Source organism: Zingiber officinale, chromosome 5B (genome assembly GCF_018446385.1).
Source record: "Zingiber officinale cultivar Zhangliang chromosome 5B, Zo_v1.1, whole genome shotgun sequence".
In the NCBI taxonomy this organism is placed as follows: domain Eukaryota; kingdom Viridiplantae; phylum Streptophyta; class Magnoliopsida; order Zingiberales; family Zingiberaceae; genus Zingiber; species Zingiber officinale.
Window position 1 is genome coordinate 129702376 of NC_055995.1, and position 12109 is coordinate 129714484.

Consider the following 12109-nt stretch of genomic DNA (forward strand, 5'->3'; position numbering starts at 1 on the left):
CCTGTGTCAGGCTCTGCTTGCACTGCAGACCAAACTTCAAATAACCATAACTTTTAGTTCGGTTCAAACCATGGGTCATGCCACATATTAAAATGTAGATAATTTTAATATCTACAACTTTGATTTAGGGTCCAACCGGAGAAAACTAGATCTAATGGTCAAAAAGGACGTTTTGATGGAGTCTTGTAAATTTGGCAGACTTACCCTGCCCAACCCAAATTGCATACCAATCTTTGAAGGGATATAACTTTCGGATCGATTGAAACCAGGGGTCGAATCACCTATCAAAATATAGATAACTTCAAAATCTACAAGTTTTCTTTAGGATTTAACCCAAGAAAATTGGGTCTAAGTAGTGAAAAATCAATTTTGGCTAAGCCCATCAAATGAGGGCATATTTAGAATGTATGAAGGAGGTATAAAAGTGTCAAGTAAATCCTTGCTTGAAAAAGTTTGGACCAAGGGACTTCATTCCCCTCTTAGGGAGTGGTTTTTTCCCTCTTTGGTAGGGGTGTAAATGAACCAAGCCGCTCGCGAGCTATTCGAAGCTCGATTCGATAAAAGCTCGTTTGAGCTCGTTTAATGAGGCTTGTTAAGATAAACAAACCAAGCTCAAGCTTCGCAATATTCGGCTCGTTAACTCGTAAACACGTTCATTAAGCTCATTAAGCAACTTTTAAATAAAAAAAAAATAGTTTTGATATTGAATTTATAAATTTTATACTCTACTTATGAAAAATATAGACAAATATATTAAATTTATTTATTAGAATAAAATTATAAATTTTAATAATATTATAATTTTCTCTAAATATATAATTTAGTTTTTAATGAATATTTAAATTTACGATTTATATTTATTAAGCTCGTTTAGGCTCGACAAAAACTCGAATAAGCTCGTGAGCCATGAATATATTCATTAAATAAAGCTCGAGCTCGGCTCGATTATAAACGAGTCAAGCTCAAACATTCAAGAGTTCAGCTCGGCTCGATTACATCCCTACTCTTTGAGAAATCCTAAAGGTATCATCTTCATCAACTCCGACGATCCGTCTACCTCTGGTGCAAGAGAACCACTCTGAAGACATTGAGAATCTTCTCTATAAGTATTTCTCTATCTCTATTATCTGTTTTGATATGTATGAATGCTTTTATTAGTGTCTTTTGTTTGTAATTTCCTTGCAATAGAGTAGTTCTCTTAATTCTATGATATAGGGAGTAACCCTTTTGATATGTGAACATTTTTTCAGTTAATCTATATGTTTGCATGTTTCTTTTTTGATGAAATGTGTGTTTATGGTTCAGATATACCGTATAACACAATTTCAATGTCAAAAGTATGAGATTCGTACCCATGAGGGATTGGGGATGAATCGAAAGGAGAATCTGACCCTCTGACTTGTAGAAAATCAAGACGCGGAGAGTCGAATATGAAAGTGCAACTCGGTATACCGCGAGGAACCTTAGGTCTTCATAGAGCCTAATGGATCAAACCCAATTTATTGTCACGTAGTAGGAAAAGTGATCAATTAGATATCATGAGATCTAATGATAGGGTCCTCTCTAAGTTATGATCACTAGTTATGATCATTAAGAAAGTAGAAAATGTTGGAGCAATCCTAATAGTCCGTGCGACCATGTGTTTTGGTATTTGGGCAAAGGGTTTAAGTTAGGTTCACCCTTGTATTTGATATGTGTACTTGAGTTGTGCATGACTGCAGGATACACATGTGACTCAGGTTGATGGCTTTGAGTCCGGTGAAGGATGACATTGGGGATGAGCCGCGGGCTTGTATGCATCTGAGGGACCGTGGACAATGCAACAAGGACAAGGGCCGAGGGAAGCGACTTCGAGGCATACGCGAAGGATGACATTGGCGACGAGCCGCGGGCTTGGATGCATCCGAGGGATGAGAGCCAAAGGAAGTAGGCTTGAAGGCAAGAGGTCAAAGCTGCAAAGAAGAGTCAAGTGAGTCGTGAGGGTCCGAGTGTGAGAGAAATGTACTCGGGATGGGAAACCCTAAATTTAGGGTTGTACTAGTCGACTGGTACTGGGACCAGTGAACTGGTGGTGAGCATAGAGAGCTTCTGTGCCCGAACGGGCAAGCACCAGTCGACTGGTGCAAGGACCAGTCGATTGGTAAAGAGCCATTGGAGTGCCGTTAGGCTGGCACCAATCGACTGGTGTATGGACCAGTCGACTGTAACGGGTAAATCAGTTTGCTGATTTCTTCCAAGCTCTATAAGAAGGAGCTTGGGATGGTCGGCCAAGGTGATGAAATTAGACTTTGTTAAAGCCTAATTAGTAGTCACTAAGTGCTCAAGGTTTCCCTTGTGTCCAAGTGTTCTCGGTGAGTGTTGTGGTGAGGTTTCTCCACCCACAAGGAGGTTTGACCTAGCCGGAGCTTCCGAGGACTAATACGCCGACGGATTGAGGGATCGCCCACCTTGCGGACAACCGTGGAGTAGGAGTAAGTTATCTCCGAACCACGTAAACGAACATGTTAGCGGTTTGCATTTCTTTCTTGTTTATATTTGTATTCGTATTAGTATTTGTTATTGTATTTCCGCTTGTGCACTAACGAATACGTAAGAAGCGAATGATTTGGGGGCGTCGTCTATCCAACCCCCTTCTAGCATGCCACCGATCCCCTACAAGTGGCAGAGCGAGGACTAACCGCCAAGGAAGCAAAAGATGACCGACTTGATTGAACCGCCAAAGTTTGAAGGCGGAGGCTTATAGGACATCACCTATTGGATGATGAAGATGGAGGTCTTCTTCGACACGGATTGGTATACCATGATGGTGATCAAGGAACCGTTTGAAGTCCTGAAAGACAAGAAAGGGAAGAAGCTCCGACCACGACATTGGACGGAAGAGCAAACCACACGATCAAACGTAAACGATAAGGTAATATCAATTTTGGTAGATATTTTACCATCTAACATGTTAAGTGATGTAGGTGAACACAAGAATTCCCATGAATTATGGAGCAAATTGAAGAAAGTTCTAGGGAAAGAACTCATACCTACACAAGAAGAAAGAAAATTCAAAGAAAAAGAAGATGTGACTCAAGTAGAGGAGGAGCAATCAGAAGTTGATTCATGCTCAACTTTCGAGGAGGAGAAGGATGAAGAGAGGTCATCCACAAGTGTGGATGAGGAAGATGAGGTAACATCTACATCCTCAAAGGTTGAAGAAGAATCCAAGACAAGTGAAGAAGAAGTCTTGGAAGTCAACCTAGTGAGCACCTCCACCGAAGGGAAGTCAAAGGACCACATAATATGCTTTGGGTGCAATGAAAAGGGACACTACAAGAGTAGATGTCCATTGGATAAGAAAGAGGTAACTCCTAAACCCATTCAAGTTAATTTGAATACTAACAAGGGTTGTAGGAATGAAGAAGTCCAAAGGAGAAAAATGTGCATCGTGTGCTTCCCGTGTGGGGAGAAGGGCCACTACCACACCAAATGTCCCAAGAAGGGATAGATCAAGAAGCTAGCGCATCTAAAGAAATGGGAAAAGACGAAGAGAAGCAAAAGTCAAGGGGGAGCTTCAAGGGTAAGGGAGGTATACCCTAATTTGAATCATAATTCAAATGTTTATACTCCCATGCATGCTAGAAATAATTTCCATTATTTGCCCATGCATAACTTTGATTTTAGATATCATGATAGTGTTAGAGTGTATACTGAAAGCCTAAACTTTTGTAAACATTTATTTTGAATAAAGAATCACATTTGGTCAAATTATATACATTTGTTTGTAGTTGTTCAATTAATTTATATTGTAGATAACATAGTATGTGGTGTCACATACAGAAGATGATGTTATCAGTACCTTATAAATTATAAACAGTAGCTCACGACCAAAATGGAAAGGAACAAGCCATTGGAAGGTCGTAGTGTAATTAGGTATTAGTTTATCTTAACTATATAATTACACTAGTACACTTAGAGTGTATTGAGTAGGACCATCAGAGGTCGTTTTCTTTTATACTGACTTTATAAAGGAACAAAGACCTCAGCTATTATGGAAGTGTGTGCTCTTAATCCTAATATAATAACAAGCACATATATTTGATATTTATTTCTTTAATTTATCAAAGGATGAGATTTAGTTCGATGAATCAATAAACCCGATAAGTTGGGAAATGATATCACTTATAGTGTGTATTGTTGATTATAGAAGAAAACTGTGTCATAGTAATTTAGGTTGATAATGTCCCCAAGATGAGCTCATAAAGATTGTCATGTTAAACCCTGCAGGTGGACTTAGTCCGATATGACGATAAGGTTGAGTGGTACTATTCTTGGATTAAGATATTGATTAAATGAGTTGTCAGTAACTCACTTAATTAGTGGACATTCGACATCTTAAACACAGGGAGACTAACACACTCATAATAAGAAGGAGCCCAAAAATATAATTTGGGATTGGTGCGGTAGTTCAATAATAGTTCTCTAGTGGAATGAATTATTATTGATAAAATTAAGTTGTGTGTTCGGGGCGAACACGGGATACTTAATTTTATCGGAAGACCAAAACCAATTCCTCCTCTCGGTCCCTATCGTAGCCTCTTATTTATAGAGTACTATACCCACCTATACCCACCTTCTATACCCACCTAAAGGGGGCCGGCCAAGCTAGCTTGGGAATCAAGCTAGGGTCGGCCTAAGCTTGGTTTATGGGTAGCCGACCCTAGCTTGAACCCAAGCTAGAGGGGCCGGTCATAATAAAATTAAAAAGATTTTTAATTTTAATTTTTATTATGTGGAAGATATAATTTATTACAGAGAATTAAAATTAAAATATCTCTTTTTGAAGGATCTACAAAAGATTAAAAGAAAGAGATTAGATCTCTTTCCTTATTTGTAGATTGGAAAGATATTTTATTTTTTCTCTTTGAAAATTATTCACATGTTGAAAATTAAAATTATAGAAATTTCTTTTTATCAACCATGAAGGGATTTTAAAGGGAAATTTTATTTTTTTAAAAATTTCCAAAGACAAATAAGGAAGTTTTTATTGTTGATTGAAACTCTCCTAATTTGTCTATTTGAGGTGGCCGACCATGATTAATTGATTAAGAAATTTTATTTAATTTTTCTTAATTAATTGTTGTCAAGGAAAGTTAAGGAAATTTTATTATAAATAAATTTCCTTATTTGCCAAAGCCAAGGAATATAAAAGAAGGGGTAGGGGTGCCTTCATGGGTTACAACTTCTATTGTTCTCTCCCTCTTTTCCTTGGTGTTGTTGCCGGCCATCCTCTCTTTCTCTCTTCCTCTTTGTGGTGGCCGAATTCTTCATCTCCCTTGGAGCTCTTGTGGTGGCCGGATACTACTTGGAGAAGAAGAAGAAGAAGGAGAGAAAGCTTGCATCCCTTGGAGCTTGGTTGGTGGTTTTCTTCATCCTTGGTGAAGCTCTTGTTTTGGCCGAACCTAGCAAGGAGGAGAAGAAGGTGTGTTGGTGATTTCTCATCTCGGAAGATCGTTGCCCACACAACGTCCGAGGTTAGAAGAGGAATACGGTAGAAGATCAAGAGGTCTTTCTAAAAGGTATAACTAGTAATTTTTCTTTTCCGCATCATACTAGTTATTTTTGGAAATAAATACCAAATACAAGAGGCTTACGATTCTAGTATTTCGAATATGTTTTTCGATGTTGTGTTCTTTTGTTTTTACTTTTCCTTGTGATTTGATTGTTCCTTTTGGTTAACCTAAAGTTATTTTAGGAAATTAAATATTAGCTTTCCTTAAAAAGTTTTGTCTAGTCGGTGGTGGTTGCTCCCATATCCAAGAAGGCCATGTGCCTCGCCACGTCAGTACTGGGAACTAATTATGAAAATTAATATTTAATGGAATTAATAACTTAGGTGATTTGGATAGAACGTGTTAAGTTCCGCAGGAGATCCAAGTCTAAACCTAAAAGAACAAATAAATTAAGTTTTGGATCAAACGTGTTAAGTTCCGCAGGCGATCCAAAATTTAATTTAAAAGAACACATGGTAGCTAGGAAAAGGTTCAGACCTTTGTACAAAATTTTTGTACAGTGGAACCTCTAGGTTTTCCGAGTAGCCACCATCAGATAGAAGTAGGATTAATGTAGATCAAAATCCCAAGGTACCTAGTCATGATAAAATTAGTAATGGTAGACCTAAAGAGACCCAAGGCATTAATCCCAAGAAGGGGAGACATGCCTAGAAAAATGGGTAGGTCTAGAAATGTCCATGGTGGACATGTTGACTCTAGGTTTAGGAACCTAGAAAGGGAAAATCAAGCTTTAAAGGCAAACCTTGATAGTTTGGAGAAAACCCTAGCTAGATTCATGGTTGGATCTAGAAGGTTAAGTATGGTGTTGGGTAGTCAAACACCCAACAATGATAGATCGGGTCTAAGATATTGATCTAGTGTTTCCAATGCTAAGGGAAAGTTTTATACTAGGGTTGCATATGACTATAGCAAGGAGAAGTCAATAAATGGCAAGGGAAAGCCATTTAAAGGTAAGATTAAATTAACCAAGGACAAGGTGTTCAAGGTTAAGAAGGTTAGGTTTGTAGACCAAGTATCACCGGAGGTGCACCGATGTGGCTTAGCGATTGTGGATGAGTCACCTAGGGAGGTGGCTAAGGTTAAGAGCTCTAGGGGGAGCTCAAAGAGTCAATTTGGGACCCATGGCAAATGAATCTCAAGTGGGTACTACTTGGGATTCTAGATGGGTTATGGAATGTGCCAAAAGGTTTGAAGACAGATTTGAGTCTCAACCTTAGTGATTTGGCATAATTGAGTTGTGTTTCATGCTTAGAATTATGACATTAGAGTCATATAGCATGATAATTAGTTTTGGATGTATAGATGTCATATAAATCAATGCTAAAGATGCATTGTGGGTTGGTATGGGCAAATATATCAAGAGGAAGCCAAAACTAGGACTTTAGGTCAAGGTTCAATTGAACCATTTAGCTAGTTTTGGATTTTATGTCAATCTTGGGATTGGTGATAGATATATTTTGTAATGTATTTTTCCCAAGTAGACATGGATACAATAGACTTCTCCATAAAATTTGGAGATTTTTGGAGGTCTGTAAAATTTTTGGTGCATTTCTGAAGTTGGCCAGAAAAGGTTGATTTTTTCAGAAATAGGGTACCAGTCGATTGGTGCAGATACCAGTCGACTGGTAACAGTAGATTTCGAACACAAAATACTTCTGTGTGTTGATTTCAATAGGGGCAGTCGACTGGTACCAAGGGGCAGTCGACTGATACCAGCCTGATAGTGTTTTCAACGTTGTTCTTGATCGTGTCAACTAGTTTAGATGTATGTGATCCATAGGGGATAAATATATGAGTTTAGGGTCAATTTGGACAACAAGTTTTCAACAATTGGGATATTGTTGGAGAGTTTTTGAATGTTAGGCAAAGGGGGAGAAGTAAGGTTTAGTTGAGAAAACCTTAGTGCCTTGGCGTAGGGGGAGCCTTGGGATAGGTTCTTAAAATCTTTGTGGGAAAATCCTAGCTCATTGGGGACCTTAGGTGTAGGGGGAGCCTTGGGATATGTTCCAATGCATGTTGCATTTTGTTTCGGCAGTGTAAGTCCAAGTGTGTAGCCGTGGCAACGTAAGTCCATTCGGCGGTGTAAGTCCAAGTGTGTAACCTTGGCAACGTAAGTCTATTCGGTAGAGCAAGTCCAAGTGTGTAGCCTTGACATCGTAAGTCCATTGTTTTTAGCATATTGTTTTGCTATTATGTTTTTCCTAACTTAAACGTATTGCCAAACATCCAAAAGGGGGAGATTGTTGGAGCAATCCCAATGGTCCGTGCGACCATGTGTTTTGGTGTTTGGACAAAGGGTTTAAGTTAGGTTCACCCTTGTATTTGATATGTGTACTTGAGTTGTGCAGGACTGTAGGATACACATGTGACTCAAGTTGATGGCTTCGGGTCCGGTGAAAGATGACATTAGGGATGAGCTGTGGGCTTGTATGCATCTGAGGGACCGTGGATAAGGCAGCAAGGACAAGGGTCGAGGGAAGCGACTTCGAGGCATACACGAAGGATGACATTGGGGATGAGCTGCAGGCTTGGATGCATCCGAGGGACAAGAGCCAAAGGAAGTAGGCTTGAAGGCAAGAGGTCAAAGCTGCAAAGAGGAGTAAACTGAGTCGTGAGGGTCCGAGTGCGAGAGAAATGTACTCGGGATGGGAAACCCTAAGTTTAGGGTTGTAATGGTCGATTGGTACTGGGATAAGTCAACTGGTGGTGAGCACAGAGAGCTTCTGTGCCTGAACGGTCAGACACCAGTCGACTGGTGCAAGGACTAATTGACTGGTAAAGAGCCGTTGGAGTGCCGTTGGGCTGGCACCAGTCGACTGGTGTATGGACCAGTCGACTGGTAATGGGCAAGTTTGCTGATTTCTTCCAAGCTCTATAAGAAGAAGCATGGGATGGCCGACCAAGGTGATGAAATTAGATTTGGTTAAAGCCTAATTAGTAGTCATTAAGTGCTCAAGGTTTTCCTTGTGTCCAAGTGTTCTTGGTGAGTGTTGTGGTGAGGTTTCTCTACCCACAAGGAGGTTTGAGCTAGCCGGAGCTTCCGGGGACTAATCCACCGACGGATTGAGGGATCGTCCACCTTACGGACAGCCGTGGAGTAGGAGCAAGTTATCTACAAACCACGTAAACGAACGTGTTAGCGGTTTGCATTTCTTTCTTGTTTATATTTGTATTCGTATTAGTATTTGTTATTGTATTTTCGCTTACGCACTAACGAATACGTAGGAAGCGAACGATTTGGGGGCGCCGTCTATCCAACCCCCCTTCTAGTCGGCCACCGATCCCCTACAGAAAAGGATTAGGAGTGATACGCCATTGTAGAAGCAAAAGTTCACATATGATATCATAGGATTGTCTACTTATATAAATACCCATTAACGATAGGAAATCAAACATGGATTAAATGCTTATAATCATTTAGGTGAAATTGAAGTCCTAGAATTGCCCTTCACAACTAAACCTTTTGTGATCTTTTTGCTTCTGATCTAGATCTCTCTGTCTCCCTTCTATGATCATGTCTGCCTTCTCATTGAGATTTTACTATTTCTCTTATGATCTCACCAACTTCTACTCTAATTTCTCTGCCTTCTTTCTATGATCTTCTCTGCATCTCTCTCTCGCCTCTCTCTCTTACTCTTTCAACTCTAGCTTTATTTCTTGTTCTAGTGACATACATAAACCTTTGATTGTCTATGATCATGTCTAAAATTGAGGAAGATGGTGTGTTGGATAGGTGACTCTGTTGTTGACCATGAGAAGACTCAGAGCTGGAAGATGATAGCACCGAGCGATCCTTTCTGCGTACACCACGAAGAGAGAAAATGGAAACGTTAGAGAGAACTAGGGAGGGGGTCCCTAGCATAGATGTGTGTGTGTGTGCGTGCGTGCGTAGCGTAACGTACCTGGCCAATGGAGAGGACCCCTTATTATATTGACCCTAATAACCTCCACAATAATGAGACGTTAGAGAATGTCTGGTATCAGAATATGTTGGGTAACAGAGGTTGTACAATATCCCTCACCTAGAAGGTTCCGTTGTTTGTATATGTCAATAGCAAACTATTTCTTGATGAGTAGTTGTTATTCTCTGACAGGTAGTTGTGATTCTTTGACAATGTTGTCTCCTAGAAGGAGTTTAACCGACTTTGGAGTCAACTAGCTATATGCTAGGAATCTTGCCCTTGGAGAGTGGGGAGCTAAGTCCCGGAAGTATGACTGGTTCTTAGGTTGACCGGATGTATTCTGGGGTCATGCCCATGAGGGGGGAGCTGAGACTAGGGAGGTCTAATCGGCTCAATGGCCGATCAGCTATATGCTGAGAGATTTGCATATGAGAAGTGGGAAGCTGAGCCTCGAAGGTCCAACTAGTGCTATGGTTGCCTGGATATATGCTGGGAGACTTGCACATGAGAAGTGAGGAGCTGAACTCCGGAAGTCTGACCAACTCTTACGCCGATCTGCTGTATGTTGAGAGCATTGCCTTTGGAGAGTAGGGAGCTAAGCTCCAGAAGTCCGACCGACTATTAGGTCTACCAGCTATATGATAGGGTCATGCCCATGAGAGGAGAGTTGAGAACCAGGAAGGTTTAACCGACTTTATGACCCGCTGTCTGTATGCTGAGAGACTTACATATGAGAAGTAAGGAGCTGATGCCTGACTCTTAGGTCGACCGACTGTATCCTAGAAGACTTGCACATGAGAAGTGAGGAGCTGAGCCTCAAAAGTCTGATCGGCTCTTAGGTCGACTAGTTGTATGCTGGGATCCTTGCCCTTGAAGAGTAGGGAGTTGAACCCATGAAGTGACTGATCAACTATGTACACATTGACTTTAACTGTCACCTCACATTGACTTTGACTGTCATATCATCTTGACTATCCATCTCATATTACTTTTGGAGCTGCTCATAACACGTCGTATCAGTCTAAATAACCTATTTGCCATTCTGATTAGTACTGTATTTATAGTCCTCTTGAGATCGATATCTTTTATTACTTGACGACATCTCAATGCACTTACGAATTTATTTATATCAAATTTTTGGCATTGTTGCCAATCAATATTAGTTGGATATCATTGAGGTTAATCTATATTTCTTTTCTTGTTTCTCTTTTGTTGTATTTTTTTGTCTTTGGTTTGATAAAGAAAAATGGATGCTTATAATCAATGATTTAATTAATTTAATGCTGTGAATTTTTCTCCTTATTGTTGTGAGAATTGTTGTGCAACATGAAATGTGATTGATGATTGTCCACTAATAGTTGACCCTACATATAGAGTATGTGGAGAAAAATAGGGTGTTCTCCCCGACTATAATGATTGGTTGCAACAACAATTATATTGTGAGGTATAGAAACAACAGGACATACATCCAATAATTACAGTAGGTCTCATAGCTTACAAATCAAGTTCGAAAATTTTATTGCAACTCAAAACAAAGCAAATGAAGTCATGAAGATAGCACTTGAAGAAAAATATTTAGTTGTGTCTATTGATATTGTTGTTACTTCTGTTGCTAATGTTAATCTTGATATATTCTATCCTACCTATGATGATATTGTGAATGAAAGTATAGGGACTTGTACTGTGAAAACAATGCTCTAAGAATCACTTTTTTTAGTCACACAATCACTGGACACTATATAGATGTTGCAGGATTAGAATTTTTTGATGATCAAAGTGTAGGGACTTATATAGTGGAGACTAAGCCCCAAGAATCCACCTCTTTTAGTCACTTACCCACCGGAGCTAGAACCTACCCTAACCACACATGAAATCATATTCGATGATTTACTCACTTTGATGATTGATGTAGGTAAAATTTCATTTGATATATTTGAAGCTACTAATCAATATTTTCTCAAGCATGCTTGTGGTACGGTATATTTTTCATAGCAACCACATGGACGATTTCATGGGAACCATTTGAAGATGGGCATATTCAATGATAGCCTAAGACTTGGTGCAAGCAAGTAGCGAAAATGGAGTTGGTAGACAAATTCTGGAACTCTCCACGACTACCCATGCCTAGCAGCACGGGTCATGCCAAGCTCGGATTGCTAGCCACGATAGCCCCTTGTCTAGTGGCATGAGTGTGCTCCTTTTGGCTAGATGAACACGAGCACTTGTGCCAGTCGGCACGGGTCATGCCCAATCTCCAGAAGTCAACACGGGCCGTGCAAGCTGACACGGGTCATGTTAGCTGACACGGGCCGTGTCGAGCTCCATAAAAAAAATGAAGCTTTCGTGTTAAATTTCTCCAAGAGCAAGCACGAGCCATATCTACCTTGATCTTACTTCTTTCCTTTCTCCTAATCCTAACCCTCTACTTGGTTTTTCTTATCTAATTTTCTCTTTTAGGATTCAAAGTTGAGAAGAAATGTGAATAACGAATAGAGGGGCGCCTTTAACACATGAATAACTTAAACATTTGACACGTCTCACTTGGTAGCTCCTCTTACTCTAAAGTTCCTCCAAATTAGAGTTATGATTATCTTTGAGACATTGAAAAATTTAAATATGGGGAATGTATATACTTTGGGTTATTAGTTAGTT